Genomic DNA, 21,367 nt, shown 5'->3' with positions numbered 1-21,367 from the left:
GAAAAATACGACGAGAGGGCATCGTACTGCCAGTCGCGTAGCAACCATAGTTACTTTGTGAGCTCTCAGGGCAGACACACCGCTTCACGCTAATCAAAACATAACACGCCAGCAGTTTCATAAACATGTCCTTCCTTGACGAACGTGTAAAAGACGGTAAGACTGACCGTAAACCATTGAGTAAAACCAGACAGTATCGATAAAAGACTTGTAAATTTGGTTCAAACACACTCATTATGTATTCATAAAAATATGAGAGGAATTTTTAAAACAGTAAAACTCACTTTCCTGAAACTCAAAACACTCCCGTTTTCGCCAGCACGCCAATTCCGCTCAGCACCACACGACAACAACAACACAAACTTTGCCGAACATACTTTTGCTTAACAATTGGCGAAAATCCGAAAATTACCGAAGGATGCATGGTCGGCGCTCTTCGGAAAAGAGAGGCGAGAGCAACCTGAGGCGAGGCGAACATGGATGGGTTACGTAACCGCTTCACGCCTTAAACAATACTCGTTGCGAGTCTGTGTCTATATTTGTCTGTGGTTTCACAGAACAATCAAATATCTGTTATATCATTATATGTAGCAGGTTTCACCAACTTTCGCACAGTACTCTCAGAGTTAAATCACTAATTACAAAACTTTATTCATTATGCAAATGAGCTGTTTACTAAATTGACACTGCTCAATGCTTCATGGTACAATTATACATATGTAGCACGTTTCATCAAATTTAATGCTGTAATTTTGGAGCAATATCACTAAATACCAAGTTCAAAAAATATGCAAATGAACCCTTAATTAACTTGCCACTGGTCAATGTTTCAAAACACAATTAGAAATTTATCTGATGAATATCTGTAGTAGGTTTCACCAAATTAAGTGCCGCAATTTTAGTGTTATATACCTAATTACAAAGTTAATTAAATATGTAAATGAACCCTTAATCAACTTCACACAACTCAATGCTTTACACCACAGTCAGATATCTTTCGGATCAGTATCTGCAGCAGATTTCATCAAATTTGGTGCAGTTATATCGGAGTTATATGACTAATTATAAAACTTCATAATAGTAAAGTAAACGTGGGCAACTGGGATTAAGTAAGAATTTTACACCCATTTTATTCATTTATCTACATGAAGCGAAGGAAAAATTAACCATCCATGTAACTAAAGTGTGACCCTGACCTATATACGAACTCACGCATGCGCAGCAGTGCATTGTCCTGAACTAAGCAGGGAAATTCCCTTCTTAGCATGTTTATACACGTTCCGAAGGTGGGAAGGTGGGAAATTCCGTGTGAGTCAACCGGGTCATCAAACTAGCCTATATAAAGGAGCCCGTTGTCAGTCCGGCCGGCCGGTCGCGGAGTCTAGCTGATGTTGAACACGAAGTTCCTATCGGTGCGAACTAAATTTCATATCCATTCAATCCATAATGTCTTAAATATCTTTCCAGAGGTGGACTAATCCTTCTTGTTTTTGTATTTCTAGCGCCTGATGAAATATATCCTGAATAAGTTCTGACTCCGGAGCCTCCTCGTTCCGAAGGGTTGCGCCTTTTTCTTGTATTTGTGTAAGCAGCTGTTTATATTGAACATAATAATGTTTATATTTCTCTCGTCTCTTTGCTACACCAGTTTTCCCTTGTATTACATCAATAACAACACCTGGTATAGGAGTTAAGGCTAACAGTACCGGAACTGTTGGAATTGCTGCTATTACAGCAGAGCTTACAAGAATTCCCTTAGTAATATTAAGAGCCATATCAATTCGACCCATTAATTTATAACTTCGTCGATATGCAGCACTTGTTCTTTCTATGTAATCAGCCAATTGTTCAACGCTTTCAACAACTGAGATGTGCATTTTTTACTGTATATGTAAGGGGGGATAAAAAATAATTGTAGTAATATAGAAATACAATATGGCAGAAGGAGGAGAAGAAAATATAGCACTCCAGGATATCAATGATGCAAATGTAAATGACGATGACGATGTTACTGCTGAAACAACTTTTTCCTATGATGATGATACTTTTGCAGAAGCCGGTCCTTCCCAGGCTGGCTCACGCGATAGCCCGCAGGTGGGTCGTTTGGATGAACTTAGAGTAGGAAGCAAATATATAAGGTTAGACAATTCTTAGACTATAATAAGATTACTGATCCGGATGCACTAAATGTATTGGCTACGGAATCTGAGATTAGGGATGGAAAGCTGTATTATAAAAACCTCAAGCTGTCTAAAGATAGAGGAGGTGGATTTATAAGCTCACCACATTAATGAGAGAAAAAGGAGGACATGAATTTATTAGAGAAGTATTAGGAGGTCGCTCTAGCGCAGAGCCCGAATATGTGAATCGTACATTGTATTCTGAGATGTGAAAAATGATAAAATACCGGCTGAGAAGATGTCACCAAAAGACATGGGTATATACAAAGATAAACTGACAGAGTTACGGCAAGATGCTTCTGGTAATGCACACAAAATACAAGCTTTTGAAATAAAATCGAACAATGGAACAATCTAAACCCAGAATATAGAGCTTTTGTTGATGAATTAAAGATAGCAAATATGCGTCTTGATGAGCTTTACAGTGAAAGAGAAAATCTGTTAGAGCAGACAGAACTTACACCCGAACTCAGAACAAGACTAGCTAAAATTGATGATCGAATTGAAGTACAACTTGATATGATCAGTGGGGCACATGAAAGACTGGCTACGACTAGGTCTCTTCGTGATGTAATTTCCGATCCAGAATTGTCACTCAGGCTGAAGCTGACAGAGTTATTTAAACGAAATGGTATAACAATCGCTGCAATACTGACTGCCATTGGAATGACAATATCAACAATTGCCCTGGCTGTGACTAGAGGAGGAGGGGGAGGAGCAGGAACTGGCGCAAACACAGGTGGTTCAGGTCCGCCCAAAGTATATACAAAAGCGAAAGAAATTGTAAAGCAATTTGGTGAATGGTTAAAAAACATTGGCCGCAAAAAGTGCTGCTGCAATACCAGGTTTAATCGGTTCCCTCGTCAGTTTTCTATTAAAAACAGCAGGATCGGTTGTCGGATTTGTTGGAGAACAGCTATGGATATTTTTAACTGGATTAACATTAGTCATTATAAATAAAATTATGTATTAATATATCACACACCCCTACGGCATCAACATGTTTGGTGAAAAGAATATTGCAAAGTTTCTTTCTAAAAATAAAGACCTGTTTGGTTTCTCTGTCGAATTGGAATGGTGCAAACTCCGACGAGTAAATCGACATATACTTCGAGCAAATCCAGGTGTCCGACTCAAAGATGATAATCTATATCATAACATTTTAGCTTTCGTGAAGGAATGTCAGAAGACTAACTTCTTTAAGCGACTAGAATTCATAGCTGTATTCCAGGATACTGAGGATGACCAAGAGGCTCATCATCTCCAAGAATATTGGGTTCTTCGATTGATTCGCGACACAGGCAATCGATTTATCTTTCAGGCAGACGGAAATATTTACGTAAAGATGTGATTTTCTTTTTCTTATAAGTTATTATATACACGAAGTGAAATGTAAGATGTGATTTATTTTCTTTTTTTCTTCTACTATATACATTACACGAAAAATGGGGTACGATAGAACATTATCACCGACTTTCACCAACCGAATACCGAATGGAACGAAGTCAGAAAGAACTCATCATGTGATTGCTCATAATCCAAGTGAGGCAGATCCAGGCCAGACACTTATCATACGATGTCCGAAGTTAGAAAGCGGAATACTCTTAGTTCCAGATACTTTCGACCTGGTTTTTGATCTCGAAGTAATGGGAGGTGGAACTACCCGTGTAGTACAAAATGTTGCAAAAAATTTGGTGGAGCGAATGAAACTCACATTTGAGGGCCAGGCACTTTCCGATTTGAGTAATATAACCTCATTGAATGCTATCGTGATCTCTTCAAACATAAAAAGGAGAGATCGAACATGACACTGTACGGAATTCAGAACGAAAATCTAAGAAAATTGAGAAGTGGCGCGGCCGATGCAGATACCGCCGTCGTGGGTGATAATTTACTTTTCGACACATATAAAACAAAATATGCTATTCGTCTCACTCATCCCCTCGTGACAGGTCATGGAGTTGCATATCCAAAAGCGTTAGGGAGTCATATTGAATGGGAAATTACGTTAGCACCCGCCCCCAATTAATTGTCAGTAATAAACTGATTACAACCAATTATAAATTAAAAAACATTCAAATGGAATACGAAACAATTTCTGACCCCGCACTCGCGAGGTCAACTGCTGGTTATTACAACGGTGGAAAAAGTTACCTTTACGAGCATATACATTATTTTAGAACAATCCCATTCAAAGAATCGGACACGGTATCAATGAAAATATAAATGTACCACGACGTAGCATTAGAGGTATCGCTATACTCTTCACTAAAAATCAGAATCAGTCAGAACTGAACAGTGAACTTTTCTTTAACCCCTCCATTGAATCTGTGTCTGTATCAATCGAAGGCATTGCAAATAAAGTGTACGCTCAGAAGATGATACCAAGACAATTTTGGCGAGAGGTGCGACGGTATTTTGCTGAAGATAAAGATTGGTGTGAAATTGATATAGATGAGGCCGATTATTTGAAGAATAAATTCTGTCTGTTTATCGATCTGCGTAGTTTTAAAGATATTGAGTTTCATGGAAATGGTTTAAAAGTAATGAACACAAAGGACGGAATTCAACTTGAGATACTGAAGAAAGATACCGCGTGGGGTGGCGATGACGCTCACAATGATAATATATTTGCCCACATTTATGTTATCAGTGATGCCCTGGTCTCTATTGAAAATAGTAGATTAAAGTCTTTACAATTTTAACCATGACCATGACCCGTCCGTCCTATCGGCCATGTTTCTGCCAACCATTCGCCCGTGTCTGGATTATATAGCTGCACACGTTTGATATCATTTGGCGCCATCATGATTTTACTACGCTTTTCACTACGGATTTCTCCAGCCTTTTTCCGTACAAACTGTACAAACTGTGCCGGCTCGGGCTCCTTCCCAGTTTCAAACAGATCTTTATAATCTTCAAAGTTCAAATGTTTTCTAACACAAACATCTTTCACCCCTTTATTTTTTTTCGTCTCCGAAGTTGGAGTTCGAAAAGCATACACTTTCGAGCGTATGCCGACAAAATCAAGAATAGGTTCTCCATTCAACTCATCTTTAATTACCTATCGCTTTTTATTAATCTTCGGAAAATCGGGGGCCACCATGGGACCGCTCATCCCACTAGTATCATATATAGACTTCTCACCATTCTTTTCTACATCTTCTCGGACTATATCATTGAAAGTGCTGACGCGTGAGCCGTCCGGGTTCGGGGAGGCGTTCGGGATCGGCACACTGTAAACAAAACTGTCAGTATCCATGTAGGCTAATCGTATTCCAGGGAACTTGACCCGAAAGTAATTGTAATGCGTCTCATACATAAGCAGCTTAGAAAGTTCCAGTACTGCGGCGCCGATGAAACTGGTTTTACATATCTATGCTCATCCGTTTTCAGTTCCAGTAGGGCACTGTCGCAGGAATCACCATCCTCTTCGGAAGTTATGAAAGTTATATGTTTCATCTTTGGATTATACTTCTGAATCTTTTTACGTCCACTATCCGTGCCCCTATCGGAACCGTTCCGTGAGGGGTTCCAGTCCGAAACAAATTTAAAGTCTCTCTGTATTTCGAACATCCTCTATTGTCTTACCGAACATTGCATTATTCATCAGCTTATAGAATTCTTTTCAAAATCTGTCTTCCCGTTTACCCTCATTTCAGTGTTAAAGTAAATATATTGTTTGAGACATGGAGCCTCATCGAAGGCAAGCGCCCGATACACCTTTTTCAGTCGCATCCCTTCTTGAAGATAGAATTCAAGCAACTTGTAGTGTAAGACGTAGGACTCTCTGTCCAACACACTTGTAATCAGTCGAGTACCGTGCCCCGGAAATTCGAAGTGATGCGGCACTAATGGCAAATCCGAATGTTCTTCATGTAATTCGGCCGGATATTCTAAGTCTACTTCTAGAAAACTTGGCGGAAAGGTGGAACCGGGTCCCCACTCCTCCCAAACCTGCTCCGCATTCATCCACTCTTCCTTCGTCATCCAATGAAGTCCTCCCGTGGGCATTGCCTCACTCATTGCCCAGCCGTAGAGATTGTTTGCATCGAGATATTTTATTTCGGTCACTGCTTCTCTGGATCCCAGTTCCCACCAGTGGCGCCGGCCGCAGGATGATTTGTCTGTAAATAATGAATATTACACTGGCTGATACCACCTCTAATTCCCCGTTGTACGAAAGTCATCTGCTCAGCATCTTGAATGAGCCCAAACTTATTACCCGTGTAAAGTAACATAGCATCCCATGTCAAGCCGGGCGCTGACATGTAATGGGCCGGATCTAACTTATATGCTTCTAAACATGTGTCACGGAAATTTTCGAATATATTTGCAAGAAGTAGAACGTCAGTCTCACAATAGAATTCCATATAATCACGAATCGTCTTACATCCAACTTCGTCCCATACTCTTAATGCATGTTCGTAATCGGACTCTGAAATCCCCTCTTCCGTCAATTCGCTATAAAATTCCCCCCTCTCCGGGAGCTGGTTCTCTCCCAGTCTGTCAACCGAGTCTAAATATTCGTAGGGGAAGAAACCTTTCGCCCTTTGAATGTCCGGGTACGAAAGTGGCGCCGCCGTCCACCCGTGGTCTCCGGCACAGTTTTTTGCCAACTTCGCCAATGACCCCATCATCAGCTGAGCACTGTCCATAAACTTTATAGAAAATAAACGTCTCTTTATCTCCCTCTTCCCATCGACAACAATTGAGCCACTAAAAATAAATGTTTTCGAGAGACCCATAATTCCACCATTGCTCGTCTTAGCTATGATTTTAGGCTCTGGTCCCCCTCCGACGTCGATTTCATGTAATTCTTTCAAAATAAAAGAACCATCGTATCCCTTGAGGTTGTGAAAGTAGATAGGAATGGTTCTCGACGGCCGGCATCCTTCGCAATAGAAGGTCGCCTCCTCCTTTACTACTCGATATCCGGCGGGCTCCGGACACGCAATACAGTCTGATTGCCGTAATTAGAAGGATCCTCCATCGGTATTATTTTCCAATAATACGATTTCGAATAATACTCAGCCCGTTCTTTCATATCCTTTAGAAAGTCTGTAACACAGGAGAGACCTGTGAATGTTCTTTTACCATAAACAGTGGGTCGGCCTCGTTCCGAAGAGGTCCGCGATCCTCCCCACCCCCGTTCCACCATAACATACGAAAGACAAATTGGAATGTGCCGGCCGGTCCCCTTCTCAATAATTGCCTCAGTATCTGCATAGACGACGTAGGGGGCGGGGACCTTCTTCCGATGTCCTTCGAATTGACATACTTCCTTAGGAAAAACTGGCTGGGCGTCGTCTGTTCCACAGTATACCTGATGTTTTTCTAATTCTTCTGTTGACTTAAAACCTCTTTTACAAACCAGGCAAATACACTTCCTTCTGCGCTCATTCTTTTCGATTAGTATGAGAATTAAGAAGACGATTTAATGAAGTAATTGGCACGAAGTGGCTATCGCGTGAACCCCCGCCCTCCCCACCAACTATCAGTAATATATTTGCTACCCGATCCGCTCCCGGAACCGTTCCGTCAGGGGGTCCCTCGGCTCCGCTATATAACACAGTTATGTCTGACGGGGCGGGATCGGACTCGTAGATCTGAAATACTTGAAGTTTGATGCCTGGATTTTGCTGCTCGAAGCGCCTGAATACAGTCAGATCGGCGGGCGTGGGCGTGGGAATACCTTCCCAACAGTAGTCAGCCATAAATGGGGCGTACGTATTCCATTTTCTCCTTACCTGACCACATTTCTTTTCACGAAACTTGGGGTCGGCCAACTTTAAACTTGCTACGATGGCGTATTGAAAACAGTTCTCGCTGCCCGAAGGTAGCACCAGATCGCTAACACAATGTTTATTTTTTAACCATCTGGGAAGTTGGACTCGTTCCGTTCCGTAGGAGCCCAGCCCCGAGTAAAACTTCTACTAGAATTACTTCAAAATTAAGTATCTCCTCGAGAACGAGACCAGAACCCTCAACATTTTCAATGTATCAAGCATACGATCGTAGCGATCTATTAATTGTTGCCCCACATCCGATCCCGATCCTCTTACATCTTTTGTGTATGTATCTTTTAATTTAACAGGCAATGTACGATTTTGTGTATTACCAGTTTTCGGATCCGATAATTTGACTTCCATTTCGGTATAAACAGAGTACATCTTTCGGGCCCCTTTAACCATACCTTCAATATCCACCCCGATATCCCCGATATCCTTGACTCGCTTGACTTCAGGAAATTCTTTTCGTAAAACTGCTCCCTTGAATGCTGTATGTAATCGACGGGCCATAATAATCTTTATGATATATACTATCCTAAAATTTTTAAAATGAAAAAATAATTATTCTATTATAGGTCATCAAAATTCCACTATAATATTTTTGGCAGCATTATTTGTTTATATATCTCGCCTAATCTTTCTAAGTCGACTAGTTCTTCCGCATCTTGAATTCTGGTTTATTAGACGCAGCACAAAATATTAATCTCTCAACAGTGAAAGAAAGAGCACGCTTACTTAAGCGCGGTTTAAATGCTAAGAATTCTATCTTACTACCTTTTCGGATATTACGAGGATTTTCTCGGACTGGTAGTAACGGCTCACTGTTTTAAAACCACAGTCAATTTCTTGAACCATATCAATACATGTAGCGCTTTTAAACTGAAATTCAAAATACGCAACTGGCTGAGGCCCCTCGCTCCCTCGCTTCTGATAAACTTTAGATGGATTGTAAAATCCGCACCCTTCGGTGACGGTCCCGATAGTATTCTTGGAGTGAGCGGCCAGGCTTGCAGCATAACTTTTAGCAGTGCTTGCATCGAAACTTTCACCTAGGGTACGGAATATTATTAAATCAGTAAACTTTTGAAGACTCGGTTGCCAACGGACACACACCCCATCACATGTAGCTGGATCTCCTCCCGAACCATATTTAGGTCCGATGGGAAAAACTACTTCTAGCTCACTGTCTACATATATAATAGGATCTACCAATGATTCACCAAATATGAGTTTCCCTTCGTCACTGATTTGAATATTCTCTTCTCCGGTTTCAAGTATTTTTATTGCAGTTGAAATAGAAAGGATTGTCATTGTCTTATCGTATATATCTTAATAAAAAAATAATTTTAAAAAATTTTTTCTATGATATAGTATACTAAAATGTCATACATATTCATAAATGGACCAACTGGAAGTGGTAAGAGTTACGATGCAGTAAATTTGGCGGAGGGACCGGAGGTGTATCACGTACCAGAATTTGACACTAGTTTTTCCAGCAACATTGCCGACTTTTATAATGGGCGCCACGTTTCGATTGCCGATTTTCAGAACCAGTTTATAGAACATACGCTTAGTTTACAATGTCAGGCTGGGAGGAGGAGGGAGGAACAATACATTATTTGTGACTCTTCCATAATTCAACATCTGACTTTTTCTCGAATCCGGGGCGTTTCCACGGAGTGGGAAGAAAAAAAGATTGTTTCTAGAGCATTTGACCATTTACCCAGTTTCATTATCATATTCAAAGATATGCCTTGGGATTATTGCAGGCGGAATGTGTTGACTCGAGCCAGGTCGTACGAAATAACCGCCTTAGAAGAACTAGAAGAGATTCACAACAAGTTCAAACAGACTTTCTTAGAAATTTGCCACGACTACAGGCTTCCATGTTTGGTAATTCATCAATCTCTTACCATCTCCCTTCTCAAGAATATACTTAATCCAACAATTGATACAGAGACAGTCGGACCAGTAGATTTTCCACAAGCTTTTGACTTTGGAATTGCATGGGGCAGCCCTTCGGCACGCGGCTCACGCGATAGCAGCGGCAGCCAGGGATTTTTAATAGACGGTTTCGAGGAGGAGGAACTTGAAAAAGCTTACTATCCACCTGGTCAAGAACAACTAGAACAACCTCGAGTCTCACTCAAGAACCTACACAAACTTCTTAATGCTTGTGAAACAGTGTGTGCTTATAATGCTCCGTTTGACTTGCGGGCACTTGATATGATGCCGAAGGAACCCTACGGTTCTGTAACGGACTTTGAAGTTACTTGTCTATGGCTCATGTCAGTTGTGTACATTATACTTCAACCAGAACTTATCGATAAAGCTGAAAAAGGGGGGCTCGAAAGAACGGACTGTGGTAACATGCACAGTCGCTTTGAAGATCTTGCAAACTTAATATGTGCCTCCGGAGGAACTGAGGGGGTACCACCTCATCCACATACGGCCGAAAAAGATGCAGTAAGTGAACATTACTTACGACAGTACATGATAAATACTTGGCCAGGTGGTTGGAAGAATAATGGTAAGTTGTCACTTTCTTCTTTCAAGAAATTAAGACTTTTTCCATGGTACTTATTGAATAACTTTCGTAAATACTTACGTTAGTACTTACGTTAGTACTTGACAGGAACTTACGAAGTACTTACGTAGTACTAATAACATTTTCCTCCGGCTCCCAACTATTGAAACTTTCTGGATAACCTTTCCATTTTATCAGATAATATTTCTTTCCTCTAATTTTTTTCGTCTTCAAAATTCGTTCTACTCTGTACAGCTCGTTGCGTTCTGAAGGTGCGCTCTGAAGTTCATCAGAATAGAAAGTGCCAAGTATTTCCTCTCCATTCAGATCTTTTATTTTGTAAACTGGTGGTGTTCCCAAGCCAGCTGCGTACACAACTTTTGAAACCACGAAAATCTCCTCTGTCCAATTTGGTAAATACCCTTTCTTAAAAGTGGTCTTGTATTTTGTAATTCGAACCCGTTCTCCCGGCTTGAATTCAGGGTTGGCTCCCCCGGCTGCCAACTCAGGACCGAATAGTGTATAAAATGCCTGCCAATCGTTCTCCTCTGTTACGTCCCTGGGTTTCATTTTGATACTTCCGTGAACGGTGTTATTGTAATTCTCGAGAAGGTGGGGTAGAATAGAAAGCCATTCACGTGTCTGTCTGTATGTAAAGTATTTCCACATCATCGTCTTGAGGGTCCGATTAAAACGTTCAACGACGCTAGCTTTTTTGTCACTGTAGGTGTGAAACCAATGAATGCCTGACTCCTGGAGCCACCCCTGCATTTTTGATTAGTAAATTCCCGTCCCTCATCTGTCTGAAGTTTGTTGGGCCTTCTCCCAGATTTCTTAATCACATCTTGTAGTGCCTGTAATGTATCATCCGCTGTTTTTGACTGTATCGGCCTGGCCCATGCATATTTACTGAGTACATCGATTACTGTTAGCATGTATCGAATGTTACGGTTCTCTTTTGCGAATGGGGGAGGGAATTCCACGAGATCCGCTTGCCATTGAGAGTCTATCGATGTTACAAAAACGCGACGGCCCCTTCGGAACGCGCCACGACTACGAGGTACCGGTTTATGTAGATTATAAGTTAGCTGAGTTTTTAACCAGTCCTTCACCTCTTTCTTAGTGACGTGTAGTCCGCTGGTCCGTGCTGCGTCATACAATTTTTGTACACCTCCAAAACCAGTTTTCGGGTTGTATATAATTCTCTAAGAGTTCCTTCGGTGTTGTCACCTTCGGCTTCAGCTTCCATAATTGCTATATTATACGAATAATTTTATGTCGTACGGAGGGAATCTATATAGTACCAAAATCGGCGGCCACCGGACCCTCTATAAATCTCATACTATACGGATGCCGTAAACGAAATACTAGTTTACTGAATGGTCTACTTTTCAATTGCTTGATTAGGCCCACGGCTTCCCGTTCTGACACCTCCATTCCATATTCTTTTATAATAGTTTTGTTGTCTATCTTGTTCGGTGTGTAAAATAGTACTAACATCTGTATGTTTTCCCTAAATGGTTTACTAATACTAGTATATTGTTGAGTCAGAACCCAGACAGATAATCCGTCATGTCTTGCGCTGAAACCAAGTTGGACTAAAACGTTACTGCGCTTCTTCATATCTTTGGACGAGGCGCAGTCGTCGAGGATTATTAAAGTGTTCGTGCCGGCCCATTCTTTATGCACGTAGGTTAATGTATCATCCACTGCATCGAGTCCGCGACTGGAAATATAAACACATTATCATCGGTGAAAATGAATCTTCTATTATACGCTTTATTATTCATGAATGTTGGGCAAATGAATATCACATATTCGAATTTCCTTAAGTACGGACCGGTGAGGAGGTCCAACATAAATTCTGTTTTGCCAGAATATGTCGGTCCAGTTATAATCATGTTGAATGGTGGGGTTACGTATATTGACATTTCCTCTGGATCTATATACTGTAAATTAATGAACTGATTCTTCTTCTAGTTCTTTTAAGTTACTGGTTCGAGTTAGATGAAACCCAGTCACATCGACAGCATCTGAATGAACTATATAGTTAGTGACTTTATTCCAGTACCTACAATAGTAATGAATATTGCTAAAGATAACAAACCAATTTTACCATATTCGTGAATAGGGTCTACGCTGGTCGTAGATGCTGCCCGTTCCGGGGAGGGGAGGGGAGGGGACCGAATCCGAGTCGTGTCATTGTGAGGTGACTCTCCGGGCTCGTCCTGCCACTTCAAGGATCCCTCCCCTCCATCTCGTGTACAGCACTTTCTCGAACTTCCGTGTTTATATCACCATTCACCCGAAGGACATAGATTCTGTAGCGTATTGCAATTCATTATTATAACCTGAGATTAAGGGCCCGAAAGAATGACCATTTCAGACGGCAAGAGAAGTAAATTGGGTGAGACTGCCATATCAAGTTTGACACCAGTATTCATTATTGTGTCTTGATATCGCCTATAACTAATTACTTTGTCGGTATTACGAATTCATCTTCGAGGAGAACGCCGAATTCTTTTCTTACTTGCTCTGCACTGCCAGTATCACCCACAATGGTACTACGAATATTCGCTTGTGCGCCGAGTATACAATATACGTAGGCTTCAAGACTTTCGTTGAGGCGAGCGAGACCGGCCTTTGTTAGTCCAGTCTCCCTTCAGAGGAATGAAACTATTGTATTGTCCCTCCGATCCATCATTTCGGAAGAAATAATAGTGTGGTCTGTCTTTGTCGGGCAGTACATGTTTTTTCTTTCCAAAAATTGTATGTGTATAGAAAACGCCTCCGTCGGAGGAGAGGAAAAAGTCATGACCGTTGTATATCGCTTTTGGCTGTCGAACAGGGCCACGATTAGTGTAATATTCATATCCATAACCAAGACCCTTATTTTGACCTTTTCGATATCGAAAGTCGGACTTCGTTGGGCTTATATTTCCAAATTCTGTACATAGAAGTTCATATTGGACGAGATTGTACGGATTGTCGCCCGCTTTGAAGGTGGGGAGAGGGTCGTCTGGAAGTGCAACGCCCATTTCGTGAAGGATACGACGTATTGTAAAATATACATGGAAACGGCAGAATGATCGTATTTGGCGGAAATTTCTTATCAAAGAGATGGGCGAATGATATACCACAACCAGTAGTGCTGCACCATACAGCGAAATTCAGTTGCTGGTCCCAATATTTCATGTTTGGTCCGCCCAGCCAGACATTACTTTCTTTAGCTGTTCGATGAGTGATTACGTTATCTTTGAACACATCCGAGGATGAAAAGTAAATTTTTCTGTCGGCGTTACATATATTTCTAAGTCCATGAGAATAGGTTTTATTCCCCCGTCCGGTTTGAAGGGGGGGTATCAGCATGCTGTACTGTCGGTACGCTCGTCTTATTCAATTGAAAAGCAACTGGGAATAGGTCTGTACTCATTATTCGTGTTTCTATATACAGATAGATTTAAATGGAGGAGAATTTTCTCGGAATCCCTGTCGGAATCCCTGTCGGTACGGTTCTGTTAGGGGTACTAACATTCCAGACTATGTTAATACTTTATTTCGGATTCAGGTTTAAACGAATTTTTTATTTTTTACTAAGAATAGATAACATACTGCAAACAATGGAGAATTTAATAAAGTCATCGGCAGCGGCAAATATGGCAGCGCCAACCGCAGCGTCGGACGCTCAATCCATAATAGAGACGAAACGTGAAAAAATACTCTGTGTCATCGCAAGTGGTCAAAGTAAGTTATTTTTTGGTAAGGAGTTTACAGTTAGAGAAGTGGAAACGTGGAAAGATGAATTCATAACACGAGCCTTCAAAATGTACGAAGCGAAATACAGTTCTCTTATAAGTGATACCATCACTCAAAGTTTCATCGATCTAGGAGCCCGTGCAATCAGTCAGGTAGTTCCAATCGATGATCGAGATAACTATGCCACTGATCTTAAAAAGGATTTTATTCTAAACAGTGAAATAAAACGATTATCAGGACGGATAGCGTACACGTGGGGGCCCCTGATTGCTCTAATTTCCACCGGTTTAATTACGGGTAAACATTTAAATTTTAAAAAAATCGGGTTTATATAGTACCTGAAATAATGGATTCAACTTCGCCGACTCAGCAAACGGCTCCGCCAGGGACTCCGTCAGAAGCCCCGCCGACGGAGCCCACACCGCAACGACTCCGCCGACTCCGACACAGCGCAACATAGAGAAAGTGACGTTACCGCCGAAGCATCCAGGGAGAGTTGCTTCAGGGAAGCGACTAGCGGAATGGAACAGGCAAAACAGGGAGAAGAAACTAAAAGCAATGGAGGGGGAGGGAGGGGGGGAGGGGGGGACTGATGCGGTAGCAGACCTACCGCCTACAATGAAAGAACAGTGTGATAATAATTCACGCTGGTATAATAAATGTTATCTTGTTTTAGGAATTGTGGGAGTTTCATTGACTGCATTAGGGCTATATTGGGGCGTGCTCGGCATATTTGTTCCGTCCGGAAAGATCCTCCACAGAAAGCGAAAAAACAGAGCACGTAGCAGCTCCATCCGGAACAGTTCCGACAGGGGTTCCGAGAGGAGGGGAGGGGGAGGGGGAGGGAGAGGTTTCCAGCTCCTCTACATTGTATGAGATGGATTAACTCCCCATATTTTTTATTTTTATTTTTCTATTTTATATACTAGTCAGCAATCATGGATACTAAAACAGTTGTAAACACAATGTACGATGGTATTGTAATCGCAGGACTTGCGATGGGATATCTTATGATCTCCAGCAAATTTCTGAAAATAGAGGTTGGCGATCCAAGTCGACCAAATTTAACTCGCTTGGCAAAATTAGGCGGTGCGACTGCTGCCGCGGTTGCGACCAAAGATCTCCTTGAACAGAAAAATATTATTCCTGCAGAACCTTATACTTCGTAATGGGCACCTTCGGAATATTATTCATCGAACATTTATACTTAGTAATATATACATACAACGTACAACGATGATCATTTGGATTGAAAGCAAAACAGGTGAACCTGTTACTGTTAATTTTTACCCTTGTATTGACACGACACAGTTTACGAAGATAAGACTGCTAGAGTGCGGACTATATAATTCATGGCATAACATAACATCGACGAATAATGTAATAAAATATCAAGAAGGTGACCAACCGAAGAAGACTAAATCAATACGTCCAGGTAACTACAATATCGATACGTTAAACAAAGCAATCGGGTTGAAGCAAAAATTAATTTTGAAAAACATCTGCCGACAAACCATGTTTATCTAACTTTGGCTAAAGATATTAAAGTCTATTTCAATGCCACAGGTAGCTTCGCCAACGTCGTCGGCTTTTCAGATAAACCTGAGAACAACCCAGTTATAAAAAGTACTATGAGTCCGAAGAAAGTGGATTTCTTAACAGTCACTAAATATATAGTTCATTCAGATGTAGTCGATGTTACTGGAAATTATGTTTCATTTGGCTCCGGAGGATACATACAGGGGAAAGTATCGAACTGTTTACAAATACTTCCCATCCGGGATACGAGAGAAATAAGTGAAAAGGTTACTTACGATTTTAAAAACGGAGCAATTTCTATGCCATTGAGAAAAGGGGAGATTACATGAATTCAATGCGTATCTGGATAACAGATCAGGATGGGAACATGATCGATTTCAATAACTGGCCAATTAGCTTTTGTATTGAATTGCTGTAGTCGTTCTGAAGCGTTCCGAAGGAGCCCCCTACCGGTGTAACCCTATCGGAAGATAAACCATCCCACGACTAATCCTCCAGCAATATAGATCATCTCATATTTCTTTTGCTCAGGGCTGGGTTGATAATAATCTGAGAATTGAACTGCTTCGCCTTCGGAACGGCTTTGCACCGCTTCTGCTTCTTCTTCCAGGATTTCTGCATCTGTATCTCTTAATTCTGCCGCAGCATGCGCATCCTTTGCTTGATTTTCTCTTCCCAGTCAGCCTGTAGTAATCTTTTTTCTGACCAGACGTTGCGATCATGTTCAAATTTTTCTAATGCTTTATCATGTCTAATTTTCTCTTCAATAAGAGCCTCACCATTCCCAGAAAGCTTTTGTCCGATAATATTTCCTCCTGTGAATGCCGTTGCATTTAATACAGCACCGAGAACTGTCATTCCTATTGCTGAAGCATGACTGTGTATTGTATATTACAAGGTATTATTTTAATTTTCACTGTATATAGGTCCCTACGGAGTATGTCTGATCCAAGTGGCTTCGGTCTAGGTACAATTCGTATGCAAAATCTTGAGCTTGAAGATCTGAGTGATGTTAAAGTTAACAATAATACTAAGATGGCTGCTAATCATAATAAGGATTACGTCCTTCGTTATAAAGACCGCGAAAATATTTCGTTTTAGCCAATGCCGCGGTGCAATCCCACGAGCATGCTGTAGAATTTTCCGAACTTAAAGACATTGATGAAACTGTAATTGACGCCACAAAGGCTTCGAATGATTCTACTCCTTTTGCTCTGACATGGGATTCGGCTAGTCAGAAATTCATGCCTTATAATGTGCCGCGTAACATCTTAGATATATTGGATAGTGAAATTGCAGGAGGTGTTGCTGAACCACCAGGAACTCCGAATGTGATTTATTTTGATAGCAATGTAAACAAATATAAATTGTTAGATTTTCGTAGTTGGCTTACTCCTACGAATCCATACATTGCACTTCTTGGTATACCGATTCACCTTAAAATTAGTCCTCTTAATACAATAATGAAGGCAGATAATACACTAAGAAGGTGGATAAACGAGGGGGAGAATTATTGCTCGTATACAGCTAGCGGAGTTCCAGTTAGATTATTTTGGGACACAACTTTAAAGAAACTGGGTCTTAAAAGTGTTGGTGATGAGGCAGCTGAATTAACTTTACAGACAGTAAATCACAGATGACTGATAATATGAAAATACTTCAACATGGTACAGTTCTCATTAGATGTGTAAAGTTAGCTACTGGAGATGAATTTGACGATTTGGTTGGATATTATGCTATGAAAACAGATAACAGAACAACTTGTGATATTATCATAAGTATTGATAAAGATCGGGGAGGGGAAATGAGTATTGAATGTTTTGTTGGTGGGAATAGAATAGAGAACGACTTAGGAACTACATTTGTACGTAGAGATAAAAGAGTGAACACTTTAGATATCAGTACCATTCATCTGAAACGTCTCATATTATTTGAAGTAATGGTCTTCCGTCACATTTTAAGTTCAGAGGAAATTACTAAAATTTTATCTATCAGGTGAACAAGTTCGCCCCGATAGGAACTTCGTGTTCAACATCAGCTAGACTCCGCGACCGGCCGGCCGGACTGACAACGGGGCTCCTTTATATAGGCTAGTTTGATGACCCGGTTGACTCACACGGAATTTCCCACCTTCCCACCTTCGGAACGTGTATAAACATGCTCAGCAGGGAATTTCCCTGCTTAGTTCAGGACAATGCACTGCTGCGCATGCGTGAGTTCGTATATAGGTCAGGGTCACACTTTAGTTACATGGATGGTTAATTTTTCCTTCGCTTCATGTAGATAAATGAATAAAATGGGTGTAAAATTCTTACTTAATCCCAGTTGCCCACGTTTACTTTACTAATTATAAAACTTCATAAAATATGCAAATGAGCTATTTATTAACTTGACACTGCCCGATGCTTCTAAGTGTAATTAGGTGTATATCAGATCAATATTTGTTGCACACATCATCAACTTTGGCGGAGGAATTTCAGAGTTATGTCACTAATATAAAAAGTTCATTAAATATGCAAATGAGCAGATAATTGACATGACACTCACAGTATTATCATAATGTTCTGAGATTGTCATCTGTGAAAAGTTTCAAGAAATTTTGTGAGGTGTTTCTTGATATATGTCAACACTGTCATTACTATCTCCATAGGGAGGCCATTATATTGAAAAAATGATATGTCATAACTTTGTATTGAAAAAATGATATGTCATAACTTCATTAATATGCAAGCGATACTAATCAAAATCTAATCAGTTCTTGCAAGTAGCATATGGTACCTGTGTACCAAATCTTACTTGAATCTGTTCAGGCGTTTTTGAGTTATCGTGTAAACAGACAGACAGACAGACAGACAGACAGACAGACAGACAGACACACACACACACACACACACACACACACGGACAGACAGACATCGCTTTGACATTAGCCCACGCGTTAACAAGTGAGCTCAAAATCGTCACGAAACATGTTTCAAAGGCTGACATAATGCCTTGACCTAAAAATTTGGAGGGGAAAATAGAGTTGTTCCTGCCTCCTCACTTGCATATGCGCGAAATAGCCTGTACCTCCACACTGAATTATGTATGTAGCTTCAATAAATGCCCCATTAAAAGAAATTTGCTCTTTAGGCCAAAAAAAAAAAAAAGCTGTTCAACGGGCGGGATGACTTCAAAGTTGGGTAGGTAGGTCGGATTTTTTTTTTTTTTTGAATTTATTTTTTTTTGGTTTTGAATTTATTTTTTTTTGGTTTTTCTTAAACAGAACATATAATATAAACACTTTTTGTGTGTTTCATGCTTTTTCTTAGTCACATAACATATATTGGATATGTTGTTTAGTACGTTCATGATTTTTTCAATTTTTTATTAACATGGGTTGGTTGTCTCACAACAGCTTCTTTGCCTTCACTTCTACAGTTCAATCTACAGGTGCCGCCAACAGGTAAATTTCATGAATTTCTCAAAATCATCACAAAACCCTGTTTTGAAGGCTGATATACCGATTTTTCTTATTTTTGACCCAGACCGAAATTTGGAGGGAAAGTGAGAGCTGTTCGTAACTGCCCTCCCACTGGTATACACTGAAAATGTGCTCTCCCACTGAATTTTGATGCCCACTGCCCTCCGGTATCTACAGTCTGCCCGCTCCCCACTCCTCACAACAATTCAAGCTCCCCGCTGCCCTCTCCCCACTACTGAATTCCCCATTGCCAACTAGATGCCCACTAGGCAACCCAGATCAACACAAAACCATGCAAGCAGTTAGCAGTATACCTTGGAACATTGCCCCCCCTCTAGTTAGGTTCTATTAAGCACGCAGCTTTCCCCTCCCTCAAGTATTTTCCGGTGCCCACTGTCAAAAATGTTCTCCCTGCCTGCTGGAAGTAATGAAATTTCTTCCCCGCCTACAATAAATATCGATATTTTCTCCCCTCCCGCTCATTAGTTTTGAAATCTGCCCGCCCACTGAAAAACTTCGCACGAACACCTTTTTGCACGAACAGCTTCGTTGGCGGCACCTGAATCTAACGGAGCCAATTTCTGTGTTGGTGTCACCAGCCATATGAGCACGGTGCATTCCAACAAAACTCGCGACTCAGAAACTGACGGATCAGCCCCGGGAATGTCCGGGGTGACGTCGTCGAACGAGGGAGCGAAATTAGACCATTCTTCCTGTGTCCAAGTCAAACAAATGTCACAAGGTTGACTCCTTGTGCAGTCTCGACAACGGGAACACAAATCATGTCCGTCCTGCAGTGAGAACTGCTGCTTACAATCACACATTCGATAGGAGAAAGCCATGACGAAAATCGGAACGAGTGATAACTCAAGAACAATAAAGAATTTTCAAGGAACACTGAAAATAGAACACTAGAAAATATAGACTGTACACCATTGGACGTGAAATAAACGCCGGTGAAACAATACAGTACAGAGTGTCTAAGCTATACGGAACACGTGGCGTAATAGTTTATTTTCCACGGCGTAACCCTGCCCTTCACCTTGACCAAATGTTTGTGATGCGCTTCCACCTTTACTCTTCAAATCATAGCCTGTATCAATCTCACTCAAGTCAATGTCATCGAAAATGTGAAGGTCATTCATCTTACAGACAGATGTTCACTGAATAACATCTCCGCGTTTCTTCAGATTCGTAAAGATTTCGGGGGAAAAAAAAGAAAAATGTGGAGTGGTCCAAATATGGGTCGGTCGGGCCCGTTGAACAGATAATTTTTTTTTTCTCGCCTTACATTGAATTTATTTTTGCTATTGATATTATGTACAGTGTCTTCTTCTGCGTCCCCAAAACAAAGTATTTTGAAATCCAAAGTTATAGCCTGGCCGACACAAAGCACTGAAAATATCTGAGGATATCTTTCCTTTTGGTTGATCCCGCAAGGTTGTTATCTGTCAAGGCTAGTCCATCGTCCGCTCGCACGGCGTTAGCCAGACAGGAGTCTTCCACTAACCACGCCGTGCGGGATACCCCCACTATTTTGCGTTAAGGAGTTTGATGGAATTAGAAAATCAGGCGGACCAATCAGAGCACGCGTTACACTCAAAGATAAAACCACGCCTACCTTCCCAACGCCGACCACGCTCTGTTTGTGCACAGCTTTCCTCTCGATTTACTTACTGGTTTACTAGACTTGGTTCAAGTGCGTGATTGTGAACATGTAAGTTGGGTGAACGTCTGGAATGCTATGATCTGTGTTCTATTTTCATGTGAAATGTGTGAGTAGGATTATGTGAACGCGTTGAGTGGGGTGAACGCGATACAGGGAAGTTTTACCTGCCACAAACTAACTCACTTCTGCTATAGCTGCACAGACTAAATAAAAACGCGTTCGATCGCTACCAAATTTTACAAGAGGAACTTTTACAAATCATTTTCTTTTTTGAAAATTCACCGACTTGAACCAAGTCTCTGGTTTACCTTCGTCCTGTGACACCCTAATGGCTCAAACGGAGATTTAGGAGTGGGAAGGCAATCGTGCCCGAGTTACAGGATTTGATTGTCATGCATGGAAATCTTACTGCGTGGGGGGATAAAGTTACGGGCGATTTTC

The 21,367-nt window shown here is 41.0% G+C and overlaps 1 protein-coding gene across 4 annotated transcripts in view; it reads left to right on the top strand.

Moving 5' to 3' along the window:
• LOC139115384 (uncharacterized) overlaps positions 1–21,367 on the top strand; it is an 83,425-nt gene that overhangs the window by 9,378 nt on the left and 52,680 nt on the right. The window lies entirely within an intron of this gene.

The sequence above is a fragment of the Ptychodera flava genome, chromosome 17 (genome assembly GCF_041260155.1).
Source record: "Ptychodera flava strain L36383 chromosome 17, AS_Pfla_20210202, whole genome shotgun sequence".
Lineage (NCBI taxonomy): Eukaryota > Metazoa > Hemichordata > Enteropneusta > Ptychoderidae > Ptychodera > Ptychodera flava.
This window is presented reverse-complemented; position numbering and strand designations above follow the sequence as displayed.